The sequence below is a fragment of the Oratosquilla oratoria genome, chromosome 18, assembly GCF_046742065.1.
Source record: "Oratosquilla oratoria isolate Oo_2021 chromosome 18, ASM4674206v1, whole genome shotgun sequence".
Lineage (NCBI taxonomy): Eukaryota > Metazoa > Arthropoda > Malacostraca > Stomatopoda > Squillidae > Oratosquilla > Oratosquilla oratoria.
This window is the reverse complement of record NC_134794.1, coordinates 12,631,533-12,646,532: the sequence shown is the minus strand read 5'-3', so window position 1 is coordinate 12,646,532 and position 15,000 is coordinate 12,631,533.

Here is a 15,000-nt window from a genome sequence, read left to right as displayed (position 1 = left end):
GTAGGGAGGGAAGAGGAAGAGGAGATAGGGAGAGAAGAGGAGGAGGAGGTAGGGAGGGAAAAGGAAGAGGAGGTAGGGAGGGAAGACGAAAAGAGGATAGGGAGGGAAGAGGAAGAGGAGGTAGGGATGGAAGAGGAAGAGGAAGAGGAGGTAGGGAGGGAAGAGAAAGAGAGGATAGAGAGGGAAGAGGAAGAGGAGGTAGGGAGGGAAGAGGAAGAGCACTTACACAAGGAGGAAGTGTAGGGAAAGTTTGTTGAGGAAGTTGGGAAGGAAGGGAGTGGAAGGGAGGAGAGGGGGGAGGAGGGGAAGGGGGGAAGGAGGAGGGGAAGGCGGGGGGGGGAGATAGGGGAAGGAGAAGGGTGGGGTGGGAGGGAAGGGAGGGGAAATGAAAGTAGGAATGTGTGTGTGTGCGTGTGTGCGTGTGTGTATATGTGTGTGTGTGTGTGTGTGTGTGTGTGTGTGATTCACCATGGTCTCGGATCATGTGTTGGACTTGTGATCAACAGCTATTTTCCCCCGGAAGAGAGCTCAGAAGTCGTATATGATCGATCTATGGGTAATGCTGTGACCTTACACGCACACACACACACCGGACCTCCGTTGTGGCAGCCGGGAACTCTACCAACTGCGCCACGAGTTGTATAATGTGTGTGTATGTGCGTGTGTGTGCGTGTTCGTGTGTATGTGTGTGTTTGAGTGTGTGTGTGTGTGTGTGGGTGTTTGGGTGTGTGCACGTACGTGTGTACGTGTGTGTGTACGTGTGCGTGTATGTAAATTCACAAACATTTCTTGCAATTTTGCCTTTTTTCCAATCGAGTTCCTCTGAATGTAATTTTGCAATTAAATCAGGAGAGGAGGAGGTGCCAGGTCTTTGAGACTTGAGTCATCGTCATCATCATGACTAATTCATTCTATTTGTAAAGCAAATTTCAAATCATGTTTTCCTGGAATAGTTCTCACTCTCACTCTCTTTCTCTCTCTCTCTCTCTCTCTCTCTCTCTCTCTCTCTCTCTCTCACTCTCTCTCTGTCTCTCTCTCTTCCTTTCTCTCTCTCTCCCTTTCTTTCTCTCTTTCTCTCTCTTTAACTTGATCTCATTCTTCTCTCGCTCTCATTCTCACTCTCACTTTGACTGTTAGTCTTATTTTCATTCTTACAAAATCTCTCTCTCTCTCTCTCTCTCTCTCTCTTTCTCTCTCTCTCTCTCCCCCTCTTGCTCTCTCTATGTTGCTTCTGCTCTTGATTTTGCTCTCGCTCTTAATCTCACTTTGACTCTTATTCTTATCTCCATTCTTACAATATCTTTCTCTTACTCTTACTCCTACTCTCTCTCTCTCTCTCTCTCACTCTCTCGTCTCTCTCCCGTCTCTGTCTCCCTTTTTCTCTCTCTTTCTGTATTAATCAAACTCTGACAACTTTTTGCTAATTTCTGGAGTGACATTCAATGCAATAATCCCGTGCATCAGCGCCAAATATGGAAGAAATCAAACTCGAAGACAACTGGTGGAGATCATCGGTGACGTCACAAGAAGAGAGCCAATCAGAGGCGAGCTTTGTCGACTCCTCACCAACGTTTGAAACGATTGTCGAATCGTAGATGTTAATTTTATCTAAATTCAATGTCTCAAACCACATTTTAGCCATAGTTAATTATCTATCTATATATATATATATATATATATATATATATATATATATATATATATATATATATATACTGTATATATATTGTTATGCCTTCCGTGAGGATATAAGGAAATATGTCTAGGAGGGGTTCGTACTTAGTGGCCTTGATGTGGGTAAGGCAAATCCAAACGGAAGTTAACATAAATAACTAATTTAATATATAACAAAAAGCCAACAAAACAAATATAATAACTTTACAACAACAAAATCAATCAATTGACAATTAATTCCTCCACCGAAAACCAAGTCATGAGAATATAGATTACGTGATGACGCCACGGTACTAGAGCAAAAGCAATATGGGAGAGATAAAGTTACGCGCCGCTCAGCCAACGAAAGTGCGCTCGCTAGGAGCCGGCAGATGCATTATATATACAGTTGGCGAGGACGGGAGGAAGGGGAAGGATGAGCAGGACAGAACTAGTTCACGTCCGTCGGCCTAGAGAGAGTAGATCCCATAAAGTATACAAGCAGTTTTTACCGTACATACGTAATTACCTAACAAGTACAGGATAAGACAGATACATATATTTTTAGATACATGGAGGATGGTGGGCCATCACAACGTATACAAGCAATTTACAGTACATACATAATTATCTTACAATTAAAGATTGACATACAGATACAGACATTTTATATACATGGAGGATGGTGGGCCATCACAATATATATATATATATATATATATATATATATATATATATATATATATATATATATATATATATATATATATAAAATGTACCAAGGGCTTTTTCCCCCTTATAAGGGAGGTAGCCGAATCAAAAGGGACGAACCTACTCCCACCTATTTGATTCCCAACTATTCCACTCCTATCCACCCTTTCCATCCTCTTTCCTCCCTCTTCCTCTCTAGATATACGATAAAATCAAAACATTATCATTTCTAACATACAAACCTTCCGATTTATTTTTAGACTAACAAAAAATAAAATAAGATAAAATAAAATAAAAAAAAATTAAAAAAAAATGCAGGACAAAAGTGGAGATTACCCACAAGTATAGAAGCGCTGGTGAAATATGTCTAATAACAACAACTAGAATCTTCAATCTAGCATCTAGAGTTACAAATAAAGAATTTAATCTTCTGAAAGATTTTGCTGAGCGTACTATTGGAATGGAAGCTAACAAATGAATTATTTTGACATTTTCGTAAAAGAATATTATCGTTTACCCAATATATAAAACTTTTATTAATGCAAATATTTTTTTTTCTGTACAAATAATAGTTTTCGTGTATTACTGCAATTGCCTGTGGTATTAAAGGAGGATTAAATGGATAACTATAATTTCAAATATTTTTCTTTTTGATTTTTAAGCTCAACTACGTGCTCATATTCATCTTATTTCCGAAAAAGAAAGAAAACAAAGACAACGCAAATGTGAAACAGTTCACACACACAAACATACACTCGTTGGCGCGGTTGGTAGGGTTCCCGGCTGTCACTACAGCTGTCCGTGTTCGAATCCCGCCCAGGGTTGAAATACTTTCAGTATCGCTGAACTGCGAGTCGTTACTCCAACTCTCGTGGGCGGGGAGTTGGGTGTGTGTGCGTGTAAGGTCAGAGCATTACCCATAGATCGGTCATATACGAGCTCTGAGCTCTCTTCCGGGAGGGAAATAGCTGTCGATTAAGAGTCTAATACGTGATCCAAGATCATGGCGAATCTCACACACACACACACACACACACACACACACACACACACACACACACACACACACACACACACACACACACACACACACACACACACACACACACAATCCGTCGCCAATAACCAGAGCTTCTATCCTTGATGATAAAATTGTACATAAGAGGTGTGAGTATTCGAGGTGGTAGAGGAGAGACCTCAGAAGATTCTTCATAATTCTTAGAAAATCAGCAGAAGTCTCCAGAGGACCTTGGAAGTCATCGATATGGGTCTTCCAGAACTCTTCGGAAGTCTTCAAGAAGCCTTCGGGTTTCGACAACTACAGTGATTTTCTTCATGTTATTTAAATGCATAATCTACACCGTTCAGTGGTTTTTAAATCTTGGGCTAGGATCATTTTTGGTGTTGAAGCTATTGGTTATCTGGAAGCTGACGAAGAGCAGCCAAAAAAATAAATAATAATAATAAAAAAATAAATAAAATAAAATAAAAAAATAAAAAATAAAAAAATAAAAACCGAAAACCCTGACCTCCATCAATGGATCTCCCAACCCTCATGACGTCATACCCTCTACCCCCCCTAATCTCCCACCTAAACCCTCCTTCCTCCCTCCACTCCCACCCTTAAATCCCCCTCCATTCCCCCAAGACGCCTCCTTAGTTCCCTCATCCCTTGAAACTCCTGAGGATGGACAGTTCGAAGTCCTAAGACTTCGAAGGCTTTGGAATTCTTCTTCGCGTCACGCCAAGATCAGACCTTCCCTTGTATTCTTCTTTCCAGGACACATGTGTCCCTTGTATAGTTATATAAAGTTGTTTTGTGTGTATCGTATTTACAGCCCTACCGTGCGTGGTCATGTAGACCTGTCTTTGTAAACACACACACACACACACACACACACACACACACACACACACACACACACACACACACACACACACACACACACACACATTCACGTATACATACATAAACACACTGTGTGCATGTGAGACAATTGTGTGTGTGTGTGTGTGTGTGTATGTGTATATGTGTGCGTGAGTGTGTGTGTGTGTGTGAGAGAGAGAGAGAGAGAGAGAGCGAAAGAGAGAGTGTATGTGTATATGTATGTGTTTGAGTGTGTATATGTATGTGAGTGTGTGTATGTGTATGTGTGTCTGCATGTATACATGTACGAATATACTGTACACCTCTTATCAACATATCCCCTTCACGAGTCTTCGTACCTGGCGCGCTGAAACTTTCCGTAAGCCTTTTCGAGGGTTCCCTCGAAGGAGATGAAGAAGAAGAAGAAGAAGAAGAAAAAAAGAAGAAAATATGTCCAGGGCGGGCCCCAGGTGTGAACATCGTTGCTCGGGATTTCCAGCAAAGACGGAAGTGGGCGACTTGAGGATTAGGCTCCTCGACCTCGCTTATTCCCTCCTCCTCCCCTCCCCCTAACCTTACCCTCTCCTCCTCCTCCTCCTCCTCCTCTTCCTCCTCCTCATAGTCCTCGTAGTCCTCTTCCTTCTCCTCCTTCCCCTCCTCCTTTAGTAAAAGTGTATATATGTATTTATGTATGTATACATGTATGCATGTATGTATGTGTGTATGTATGTATACACATATGTATGTATGCACATATGTATGCATGTATACATGTATGTATGTACGTATGTGCAATATATAGATATATACGTATGTGTGTATGTATGTGCGTACGTTATATAAGTATCTACGTATGTATGTATATGTATGGATTTACAAACATTCACAAAAACACGTGAACATCAAATTGAATTTTTTACACGTTTATTTATGACACAATTATCCAACTTATAAAATCCCACCTTAAGAATCATATTTTGATTTAAGCATTTCTTAGTTTGACAATAATGAATAATGTTTCTTTCTACAACTAAATCGGATCTTTTCTCACTCAATAACGAAGATTACTCCGATGTGTCTTTTCCTGGATCCCCATTAAAAAGAAGAAGAAGAAAAAAATCTCACCCAACATTATTTTCTTTATTTTATTTTATTTCATTTTCTTTCCTTTCCAGCATAAAGGAGACTTTCCAGATACAAATTTCCCCAGATCATACGTATACGTCTTTATAAGGTGAGTAAGCCGAGCTAAAGTAACCACCTACACTACGCCCATCGCCCACCCATCCCAAAACCCCATTCGTTGTGCCTCTCACCCATGCAAAAAAAAAAAAAAAAAAAAAAAAAAAAAAAAAAATCTCAAAAGTTTTGACACTTCCCGTTCGCAACGACCCAACTTATCCCGTCTGGCTCTTGTCGAAGTGTCTGTCCGTCTTCGCCCGAAGAGTCTTCCAGGTTCCTTCTTGGACGTCTCCATCTCGTGTCCTTCAACTTCACCAAATCAGAATCCTCACCCACTCGAGATGTTTCAATTTGCTTTTCTCTTTCTTTGTTTTGTTCTTGTATGGAGTATGGACCACGTGCTTTATGTTGTCGATATTTCAGGAATTCTAGCTACATTCCTAGAAACCTAAGTCATTTAGTATTCTTAAATGATTGGAGACTAATTATCACTCAAAGAATATTGACCACTTACTTCTATCATCTATCCATTCTGCTACCTGCCTAAAATCTCTCCTTATTAAATTATATTATTCATTTCTATTATTCCATCTTTTATACCCATATGGAGTATGGACTACGAGCTTTATGTTGTCGATATTTTAGGAATTTTAGTTACACCCCTAGAAACCATAGTTGGTATTCTTTTATGGAAACTAATTATAACTCAAAGAAAGAAAGTTGATCACATACTTCCGTTCTGTTACCGGACTAAATTTTCTCCTTTTTCAATTTTATTACTCTATCTCTTTGGTGCGATAGTGTCTCCCAAAGACAGAAACGTTGGTTATTGCGGAGAAAATATATAAAGTTCGCTCGTTTCTCCTGAGACGAAGAGGGTCATACTCCTTCTTCAGCGCCGTCTCCGTGTCCTCGAAGTTTGCCAAATCAGTACCTTCATCCACACAAGATTTCCTTCGACTTATGTTCCGGTGTCCGTTTCCCGGGACGCAGTGAAGTTCCTACTTCTTCAGCGCCTTCTTCGTGTCCTCGAAGTTTACCAAATCAGTACCTTCATCCACACAAGATATCCTTCGACTTATGTTCCAGTGTCCGTTTCCAGGGACGCAGTAAATCTTCTACTTCTTCAGCGCCTTCTTCGCGTTCTCAGAAGTTGGTCAAAATCAGCACCTTCATCCATTCGAGACTTCCCAACTTTCGGTTTTGCTGTCTGTCTTTGTTGAGACGTGGAAGGCGTGTTCTCTCTCCGTCAGCGCCTCCTTCGAGAGGAGCCCCTCCGTCCTACACCAAGTCACGACTGAAACTTCGGAAGATCATCGTGTCTAAGTTTTTCTAAACAGCCAAACTAGACCCGACTGGCAGCGAAACTTGTTGAGTAGGGAGGATGGGGCAATGAGGCGTTTAACAAAGTTGCTGGTGATGTGTGGTCAGATTCGATTCCACAATATAGGCTTAGGTAGCATTAAATTTGAATAAGGGGTTTAATTCCTTATACATGTAATAACACAGACCTTATGTTCTTTTCCTTTAGATTTATTCTTCTTCTAAGTTGAATTTTATCATTGAATAAACGAGAAGAAACGACATGTGAAGAAACGTGTTTTATATAATATAAACTCATTCAACTAAGTTCACATAAAATTAATATCTTGTCTCAGTGATGTTTTTCCCAGTCTTTTGAATAAAGATGACAGACAGAGAGGAAGTGAGAAAAAAGAGCGTCTGAAAGCTCTCCTGATGACGGTTAATGACGTCATGTCGTCGACTATTCAAATTCAGACAAGGACTTCCTCGGTCCAAAACCTTGATCCCATTAACAGCGTTATGACGTCATACTAGCCGTTGAGGTTCATTTAAAATACAGTGGTGCATCTTTTCGTTCCTCACTTTATATTTTAATTTGCACAATGAAATAATCTATTGTAACCACCCCCCAAATATATTACACTTATGTCCTCCTCTAAGACTAACTCTTGAAAAAAAAAGAATTATTTAGCTGACGGGAAAATCCAAGCGATTAAAACGTTTACACATTTGGTTCTAGCTAACGCTGGAAGATGGTATTCAAGACAGATGGATTCGCTTTCGTAATCTTCTTCCACGGGCCTTCCCAAAACTTCCTCTCCCTCTCCCTTTCCTTTTCTCTCTCTCTCTCCTTCTCCCTCTCACTCTTTCTCTCTTTCTCTCTTCCTCACTTTGTCTCCCACTGTTTCCTCTACTCTTTTTGCCTCGTCTTATAGTTCTCAATCTTTGGCTATTTCTCTCTCATTGTATCACTCTCTCTCTCTCTCTCTCTCTCTCTCACACTGTACCTTTCCAACAGTTATCTTTCACTCTGTTGTTACCAACGTAACGTATGAAATATTTATTAACAATAATATGATTATCTAGTTGATATTTCTGTACCATTGTTAACATCTCATACACGGAAATACAAAAAAACTAAGCAGACACTGTCAATAGACACTATTCGTGCAAGCGTTTCTTAATGTCTTTGTTAAAAGGACGCCCTTCCTAATGAAAAATCTGAGTATGCTGCCAGATGTCAGCCAGAATATAATGTATAAAGACCATCATGACGTCGATGGGGCTTTTTGGTAAGGTGATACAGCTGAAAACCCAATTCTGTCCAAACTTTTTTTTTTTTTTTTTTTTTGTCTGAGAGGAAGTCATCTTTTTGAAGGAGTCGAAATACTCCCATCCCAAAAACACCATTGTTCCTCCCTCTTCCAATGTAGTCTCAGTTCATCCCACTTCCGTCCCACCGAGTCACCAGCCTCCCCCAAACCCCAGCTCCCAGCCTACGGACCCAAAGCCCCCATCCCTGAGGCTTCAGCCCTTAACCTTTAGCCCAAACCCCGAAACTTAGCTTCCAGCCCCAAGCCCCCCAGCCTCCAGCCCCAAGTTCTAAGCCCCCAAGGCCCAAACCCCAAGTCTCAAGTTGTAAGCCCCCAAGCTCATAGCATCCAAGCCCCAAGTTTTAAGACCCCCAAGCCCTAAAGCCTCCAAGGCCCAAGTTTTAAGCCCCTCAAGCTAGCTCCAAGCCCCAAAGCCCCAAACCCTAAGCCTCAAGTTCTAAGCCCCTTAAGCTGTAAGCCCCAAAGCCTCCAAGCCCCAAGCCCAAAGTTTTAAGCCCCCAAGTCCTAAATCCCAACCCAAGCCCAAAGTTTTAAGCCCCCAAGCCCAAAGCTTCAAGCCCCAAAGCCTCCAAGTCTCAAAGCCTCCAGGCCCCAAAGCCCCCAAGCCCCAAAGCCTCCAAACCCCAAGTTTTAATCCCCCAAGCCCCAAGCTTTAAGCCCCCAAGCCCCAGCTTTTCCCCCCAAGCTCCAACCACACACACTTCTGCAGCCCTGAATCACAAAGCCAATCAAGCCCTTCAATTTTCCAGACCCTAAGCCCTCGGAGCCACCAGCGTGAGCAATGCTTGTACAGCGGTCGGAGCGGCCTCAGCCTGATGGCCTCGTCCTTCTTCGGGAGCGCTCGGCCTCCTCCGTGCCCCCCCCCCCCCCAGACGAAGTGGTTGGCGGAGTCTGGGCCAATGGTGTCTTCCGACTCATTTAAATTACAAATTAGTTTATCAAACTTGTAAGTCCTTAGGCATCAGGACCTGAGACTCGAATTCGGACCCGAAGAACCGGATCTGGGATGGGGGGGGGAGGGGAGAGGGGGGGTTTGGCTCTGTGGGGCTTGTAGCTTCCAGGATCAATGTGGAATTCTTTCGAGAAAGGGGAAGAGGGGAGGAGATGGGGTAGTTGGGGAGGGAGGTAAGCGTTAAGTGGAAGGGAGGAGAGGAAAAGGAAGGAAAAAGGTAAGGAGAAGGGAAAGGAAAGGAAAAGGAGAAAGGGATTGGCGAAGGGGAGGGGAAGAGTAAAGGTAAGAGGGAGGAGAAGGGGAAGGAGAAGGGGAAGAGGAAAGGAAAATGAAAGAAGGGGGAAGGGGAAGGGGAACTGAGAGAAGAAGGTGAAAGGGAAAGGAAAGCGAAAGAAGGGGAAGAGGAAGGGGAAGGGGTTATGGAAGGGGAAGGAGAAGGGGACGAGAGAGAGGAGATTAATCAGGGAGAGCAACTGAGAAAGACGGACAGCACTAAACGACTGTGAGAAGCTGAAGACAGAGAACATGTGTCTCTTCTAAACCAAATCTGAAAAAAGTTAATATTTGTGATGAGATGAGAAGCATGAGGATCAAATGCGAGAAATAGATAAATTAATATAGATAAATAAATAAATGAATAAATAGATGGGTAAATAAACAGATAGGTAGAGATGAACAAATAGGTAAATACATTAATAAATGAATAAGTAAAAACATAATTAAATAGAAACAAATGAATGAATAGATATACAAAATAAGCAAACAGGTAAATAGGAAGATAAATAGATTAATATAATGAATAAATAAATACACAAATAAACAGATACGTCAACGAGTAGGTGAATAAATGAATATATAAAAGAAATAAAGTAATCGAAAGTAGACTTACCAAGATATCTCTTACATACAATACAAACACCTCCTCGTTAAAAATCACCAGAAACAAATTGATAAAAAGAGGAGAAAGTATTGTTACCAAAAAAAAAAAAGAAAAGAAAAAACTCTCAAATAACCAAATTATTGGAGTTGACTTAACTCCCGAAGATTCTAGGTTAACTCTAAGTTGAAGTCTTTTTGTAGCACCTATTGCTCAGTGGTAAGGTGTTGGCTTGGTATTACGCTAGGTTTCAGTTCGAATCCCGGGTGACTCTCGGAAATTATATCTATTACTGTCTATCTATCTATATCTATCTATATATATATATATATATATATATATATATATCTGCATACACACATACACCACACACACAAACACACACACACACATAATATATATATATATATTACAAAGGATTACAAAGGCGGAGCATACCGACAGGAGACCTTTTGATCCATATCTAGGTCGGATGCGAAAAAAAAAATCATATTAATAATAAAATAATAAATAAAAACTATGATAATGTAAATAACAAATAAAATACATAAATAAATGCATAGGTATAGTTAAATAATAAACAAACAGGTAAATAGTAAATAATAATAAATTGACATATAACTAATAATAAATAAAAATCAGACAGACAAATGATAACAAAACAAAAACAAATAATATAAGATAAATTATAATCATTACAGCATCTTACTTAGGTATTTATCTATATATTTATATATATACATATATATACATATATATATACATATATATATATATATGTGTGTGTGTGTGTGTGTGTGTGTAATTCAATTCCCTGGGTTTGAAATAAAATCAATAAATCGTCTGGCTGTCAACTCAGGATCCTTCGAGTGAAATGAAGAAATCATCTGAGTGAAATTAGGGATCGACTTAAAGAGAGACAATCCTCGTTTCCTGGAGGAGGAGGAGGAGGATAGTAAAGGGAAGGATGAGGAGGGAGGAAGAGTTGAAAGAGGAGAAGGATGTAGAAGACAAGGAAGGAAGGAGAAAGAAGAAAGAAGGGGAGGCAAGGAGAAGTAGGAAGAGGAGAAAGGGAAAGAAGATGAAGAGGAAGAAAACGAGAAGGAGAAAGAGGAAGAGGAATAGGAGAAGTAGGATAGAAGGAGGAAGGGGAAGAGGAAGGAGGAGGAGGAGGAGGAGGAGGAGGTGAAACAGCAACAGGGGAATGAATAGAACGAGAAGGAATAGTAGAAGGATGAGGATGAAATAGAGGAGGAGGAAGAGGAGGAAGAAGTGGAAGAAGTTGAGGAATGAAGAGATGAGAAGGAAGAAGAAGTAGAGGAGGAGGTAGAGGAGGGGGAAGAGAAGGGGGAGGAAGAAGATGAGGAGGAAAAAGAAGAAGGAGGAAGGAGGAGGTGGTAGAGAAGAAGGAAGAAGATGAAGATGAAAAAGAAGAGAAGTAGGAGGAATGGGAGGTAGAGGAGGAAGAACAGGAAAAGGGTGAAAAAGAGGAGGAGGGAGAGAAGGAGGAGGAAGAGGAGGTAGGAAAGGAGGGAAGGAGGGGGAAGAGGAGGAGGGAGGAGGGGGTAGGAGTTATTAAGCAAAACCATTATTCCAGTGTCGGTGGCTGAGGGTGTATTGGAAAACGGTGGGGGGAGGAGGAGGAGGAGGAGAGGAGGAGGTGGAGCCCCTGAAGGCCAGATGGATCTGATCACCCTCACTGTCACCACCACTACCACTACCACCAACACCACCACCGCCTCCACTACTACCACTACAACCACACAATCTATTACCTTTCTTTTCCACTTTTTTTTTCTCTTCATCTTCCACCTGGTTCCCTCCCTCCTCCTCTTCCTCTTCCCCTCCTCCTCCTCCACCTCTACCTTCTCCTCCTCTTCCACCTCCTCCTCCCCTCCTCCTCCTCTTCCTCTTTCCTTCCTCCTCCTCCTCCTCCTCCTCTCCTCCCCCTCCTCCTCTTTCTCCTCCTCATCTCAACCAACTGTTTACCTTCAAGTCTGAAGCCACTTTTGGTCCACATTGGTCTCGGGGGTTCCAGACAGCGCGGTGGGCACTCTATCGCCACTCCAAAGGCGAATTTCGCCTTTTAAAACAAACCATTTCCGTCTTTATTGATTCACGAGTTCGAAGGAAACTCTGTGGATACATTGTCATTAAATACAATTTTTTTTTCCTTTGGGGGGAGGGGAGAGGGGGGAGGGGGGAGGAAGAAACTGAAGAGGTTTGCAAGATGTCCGAAAACGGAAGTTATCACTTCCTGTTTATGGAACAAGACTTGCGAAGAGAGAAGGTCTTACAAGACTACTTCATTCATTATATCTTGGCGGAGAGTTTCTCCAGAAGAGTCGTGGTTGATAACTTTGTAGTATCTTCCGTTTTCTACAATTCGATATTCATAACTTTATTTAATCTTTTATGTTTTTTCTTATTTTGCTTTAATTTATTTTTGTTTATTTTCATTGTACTTCATCTTATTCTATTTCATTCTATCTAATTCTGTTTCATGTTATTTCATTCTAATTTTATTTCTTTTTTGCTCAAAATTGTAATTATATTTTTTGACAAATCTTCGCCAGCTTAAAATGAACAGGTTCTGCACGAGATAACTTAATTTTCATAGTGGAGGATTTAACCAACTTGACTCGTGTACATTTTGTTATTTTGTTTAATTCGCGTGATTTGGGTCGATTTTCTTTTTCTTTATTTTCGTAACACCCGCGTTTTTCCCCAATACAAGGGTAGCCTGACCATTCTTTCAGTATGTGTTTGCGTATATGTGTTCGTGTGTGTATGTGTGTTCGTGTGTGTTTGTGTGTATATGTGTGTTTGTATGTGTGTGTGATTCACCTTGGTCTTTGGATCACGTGTTGGACTCGTGATCGACAGTTATTTCCCTCCCGGAAGAGAGCTCAGAGCTCGTATGACCGATCTATGGGTAATGCTATGACCTTCCACACACACACACCCACACACACACACACACACACACACACACACACACACACACACACACACACACACACACACACACACACACACACAACTCCCCGCCCACGAGAGTCGGAGTAACGACCCGAAGCACAGCGATACCGTAATAATTTTGGTCCTGGGCAGGATTCGAACCAGGTACTGCCGCACCTCCGTACTGGCAGACCAGTACTCTATCAACCGCGCCACCAAGTGTGAGAGAGTGTGTGTGTGTGTGTGTGTGTGTGTGTGTGTGTGTGTGTGTGTGTGTCTGTGTGTGTGTCTGTGTGTGTGTGTGTGTGTGTGTGCTTACAACACATCCCCGTCCTTATCCTAAACTTGCAGATTCCAAAAATAAAAAAAAGAACTCCCTCTTTTTCTGGAAGAGGGGGAGTCGGGGAAGGGGTAGGGAGGAGTCGGGAGGGGGAGTGGGAGGAGGGGAGGGAAGAGCAGGGGGAATGGGGGGGAGATGGGGAGGGGAAACCGGGAACAATAATTATACCAAAGAGGGAATTATTATTTGATTTGTTCCACTTGATGGTCTTGCCGAAAGGTCATGGAGGGGAAGGAGGGGGAGGGGAAGGAGGGGGAGGTTGAGGGAGTGCGCGCGAACGCATGCATTCGGATAGGTAGTACATACTCATGCAATACAAGATAGACATACACAAACATACACACACGAAGACGTATATACTTATGTATGTATATATGTATATATGTATGTGTTTATGTATGTATGTATGTATGCATGTATGTAAATACGTGTGTATGTATATGTGTGTATGTATATATGTGTGTGTATGTATGTATGCATGTATGTATATATGTATGAATGTATGTATATATGTGTGTATGTATGCATGTATATATGTATGTATATATGTGTGTATATATATGTATGCATGTATATATGTATGTGTGTATGTATGTGTATATATGCATGAGTGTATGTATGTATGTATAAGTTCACCAAATTCTACTTGAGGTACGTCTATCAGTGCAGAGAAGCCAGCCAATTTAGTCCGAACGACGTAACTAAATTAGTCAGATTTAACCAAACTAAACTAAAGGGAAGAAAGTGATGGAACGGTATTCAGGAACTGCAGATGAAACTCTCTGTCTGTCTCTCTCTCTCTCTCTCTCTCTCTCTCTCTCTCTCTCTCTCTCTCTCTCTCTCTCTCTCTCTCTCTCTCTCTCTCTTTCTCTTCTCTCTCTTGCTCTTTCTCTTTAAATTGACTAGCATGAGCACAGTCAGTCGAAATTCATTGAGAGAAGAAAGAGAAGAGATAGATAGATAGATAAGAACATAAGAACATAAGAAATAAAGGAGACTGCAAAAGACCATAAGGCCTACACTAGGCAGCTCCGTATCCATCACCACCTGTCATCCCCATCCATAAAGTTGTCTAATCGTTTTTTAAAACAACTGATAGTTTCAGCGCTTACTACATGGTTACTAAGTTTATTCCATTCATCGACCACCCTATTAGTAAACCAATTCTTGCCTATTTCCTTCTTAAATCTAAATTTGTCCAGTTTGTACCCATTACTGCGAGTCCTGCCCTGTTGTTTTATTATGATGACCTTGTTTGCATCACCCTTGTTATAGCCTTTGATCCACTTGAACACTTCTATTAGATCACCCCGCACTCTGCGTCTTTCCAGAGAGTGTAAGTTTAGGTGCCTAAGCCTCTCTTCGTAAGGCAAATTTCCGAGTCCTTGTATCATTTTGGTCATTCTTCTCTGTACTGATTCTAATGAATTTACGTCCATTCTGTAGGACGGAGACCAAAACTGTACCGCATAGTCAAGGATGGGTCTAACTATCGCTAGGTAGAGTTTAATAATTACCTCTGCACTTCTATTCGTTACCGTCCTATCAATGAAGCCTAATGTTCTGTTAGCTTTATTTCTGGCGCTAATACACTGCTTCCTGGTTTTAAGGTCCGGACTCACCAGAACTCCCAAGTCCCTCTCGCACTCAGATTTTTCTAAAAACGTGTTATCTAAGTTGTATCTATTTTCGGGGTTGTGTAGCCCTACGTTTAACACGCTACACTTAGAGATATTGAAGTTCATTTGCCACTTCACCGACCATGTTAACAGCTTATTAAGGTCATCCTGCAGAATCTGGGCGTCGTCTCCTGACCTA